This window comes from Mus pahari, chromosome 1 (genome assembly GCF_900095145.1).
Source record: "Mus pahari chromosome 1, PAHARI_EIJ_v1.1, whole genome shotgun sequence".
Classification (NCBI taxonomy): domain Eukaryota; kingdom Metazoa; phylum Chordata; class Mammalia; order Rodentia; family Muridae; genus Mus; species Mus pahari.
In genome coordinates, this window is record NC_034590.1 from 12,619,705 (window position 1) to 12,622,972 (window position 3,268).

Genomic DNA, 3,268 nt, shown 5'->3' on the forward strand with positions numbered 1-3,268 from the left:
CTTAGCCAGAAACTACAATCTTGAATGCCTAAACAAAAATTCTGATGAAAGGAAAAATAATGGGACTGTAACAAATGTCTTAAAATTTGTCTTTAAAGGGGAAAAATGTTTAAAGAACATATGGAGCTTTCTAAAATTTCTTTAACAAACTACCTTGGGAGCTCAATTCAAAAATAGAACTTGATGCACTAAAACACATTTTAGTGCAGCTCCATAAAATCTTTATAAAGCAATTTGCAGGGATGATTATAGACCAGAAGTGTTATTCCTCATGTATCTACATTGTGTGTGCATGCTTCATCCCAGTTGTTGTAACTGTCTCTGTAATTTCCTCTTGAGTAGCGGTCACACCCACCCTGGCTGCCACTGTAGTCTCTAGACTGCCCATACCCATATCCACACCCTCCAGGCTGACTGTCAAATCTTCCACGTCCATACCCCTGGTCTCCATCACCTCTAGAGTAGCCGTGACCATGCCATGGACCCCAAAGGCACCCCCTCTGGTTCCCCTGGCAGACTTGCCTACATGGTCATTACGGATTTGGCGCCCATCCATTCATGGCTCTCATTGCATCCAAGGCATGCTCTGGGGTTGTGAAGGTGTTGGTGCCAAAACTCTGGGATTGTTGAGTCTCCCAATCCTCGACAACAACCACCTCAGAGACAGGTCCAAAGCGGCCCAAGTGGTCTTCAAGTGCCTACTCTTCAGTGTTGATGTTGAGCCCCCACATAGAGGGCTTCCCTTCTTCAGAAGACATGGCAGAATGCAAGTCCTGGAAATTAAAAGTCAGAAGACCGCAGAGACAACAAGCTCTAAAGAGAACTTTCAAACTTCAACAGTAGGGATTTTTTTTTTTCTTGAGTGCGAAGTCTCAGACAGCTCAAATTTAGATTTGTGAATTCTAAGAACTGGGGGCTTTTTATATAAAAATGGGTTTCAACTGTGGAGCTTAACAAGAAGGTAGGCTTATCATTAAGCACATGCCTACCTGGTCCAAAATTGAAGGGAGCCTCTTTAAAGTTGCAAGGTGCCTCAGTGCTGCACTGCCCTTTCTCAGTCTGTGACATTTGTCACCCATAGCTGCTTGTTACTGCCGTTTTTATGTTGCCATCTTGAGTATAATAACATCATATAATTAAATGGCATAACAGGTCTCAAAGTCCTGGATACTGGTTAGAATAGTTGAGTTGGCTATTGATGGAACACCGAAGTAGTTTGTGAGAATTAAGAAAGACAATAGATAACTAAATTCAGTGGCTGCTGACTAACTACATTTTCTCATTTTAGGGGAAGGTATTTGTACAGTACTGGATTATGTCTGCAGTCCTGAAATCAATCCTGAGAGGCAAAAGTTAATCAATTGTACTTGAGGAAATAAGGGGATAAGATAAAAGCTAAATAAGGCAGCTCCAAGGAGTTCACGCTGAAATCTTTAAGTCGTTTTTTAGTTTGTTGAAAAGAAAAGGGAATTAATTGAGTACAAAAGAAGTGATGAGAAAGCAGTGTGAGGATGGAAATGATGCTTTCTAGGAGATGGAGAAACGGCTCAGTGGTTAAGAGCACACTGGCTGCTCTTCTAGAGGATCTGGGTTCAGTTCCCAGCACCCACATTCAGGCTCACAACCATCTGTAACTCCAGTTCCAGGGAACCTGATGCTCTCATCTGATCTCGTGGGGAACCAGGCATGCACATGGTTTCTGTAGATGCACGCAAACAAGACATTCATACACATCAAGTGAAAATAATAAATCTTAGGATAAAAGCATTCTACCTGTGGTGACTCCACAGGAAAATACTTGTCCAACAGACATGGGCTCTGGGGTTCCATCTTAGCAGTGCATGTTCACAAGACACAATCCAGATATCTGGGGTATGACTTCAGAAGCTTTACCAGAGTGTAATGCTAAGTATCAAGAGGGCTGCTTGCATGTTGGTGACAGTCCGAGCCCAGAGCCATGGGTTCACCAAAAGATAAAGGTGTTAGCATAAGACTGTAGGCTGCCTTATTCAATGTTTCCTTATCACATCTTCCTTTTATCCAGTACATCATATCCACCAGTGTATTAGTTACCCTTCTGTTTCTGTGATTAAAATACCCTGACCAAAAAAAGCAACTTAAAAAGAAAAGGGTTTATATTGGCTTAGGGTTCCTGAGAGACACAGTCCATCATGGCAGGGAGACATGACAGCAGGAGTTTGGAGCAGGAAGATGACTGATTCTATTTTCAGTCACACACAGGAAACTGAGCCATAGAACAGGAAGTGGCGTGAGGCTATAAGCCCCCAAAGCCTGACCCGAGGGACATACTTTCTACAGCAAGGCTTTAGCTCCTAAAGGTTCCATGACTTTCTCAAACTGCAGCAACTGGGGACCCAGTCTTCAAACACAGTAGCCTCTGGGGGACCTTTCTCATTCAAACCACACAACCTGCCAAGAAAAAAATTATAAGACACATTGAAAAACAAGGAACCAATTTTGATGGGATGGAAAAAAATAATTAGAACCACAACCAGATAGGAGGGGAAAGCTAGACATGTCAGACCAGGCCAAAATTAAAGGAAAGACACCTTCATCCCCCAAAGTACAAACAGTATGCCAGTCATTGCCCACGGAAGATTAAACCTAAGGCTCCACACACACACTAAGTAAGTGCTCCTCTACCACTGAGCTATGTTCCTATCCCTCTTACTTATATTTTTTTTTCACAGGGTCTCAGGAAGTTGCCCAAGTTGGCCTTGAACTCACTCCTATTTGAGGCCCCGAGTAGCTGGGGTGACAGGTCTGTATTGCCCAAGGCCAGCTGCTAAGTATTTTAATGGAAAAAGGAAAGAATGAAAAAAAGCAGATGGACACTGTAAGCAAAGAGGGGAAGTGATAAGACTACAAAGATATATTTGAGGTCAAATACCTGATGCAGGTCTTAGATAAACATCAATCAAGGGCCTTGCTTGGGGTTGGGGGTGTGGAGCCTGCTTGTTATATCCGGGTCACGTGACCTTGTTTCCCAAGATTACCAGGAAGTTGGAGCTTTGGAGAGAGACCAGCCTATTATCATACCTCATTACCCGACCCCAGTGGTTGGCTTAGAAATGAGCCATGACCCAGCCACAATACAGCAGATGCTGCCAGGCTTTTTGCTGGTAAAAGAGCTTTTGCTTTTTTTTTTTTTTTTTTTTTTTTACTGTGGTTGAATAGCAAAGGTTGGTACTTTAGTGTTGCTGTGCCATGTTGGAGAAGGAAAATGAAGAGTGGGGGCATATTTTCT

At 42.9% G+C, this 3,268-nt stretch overlaps 1 pseudogene; it reads right to left on the minus strand.

Moving 5' to 3' along the window:
- Positions 1–269: 269 nt before the first annotated feature.
- LOC110333281 lies at positions 270–758 on the minus strand (annotated as a pseudogene).
- Between the last annotated feature and the right edge of the window lie 2,510 nt (positions 759–3,268).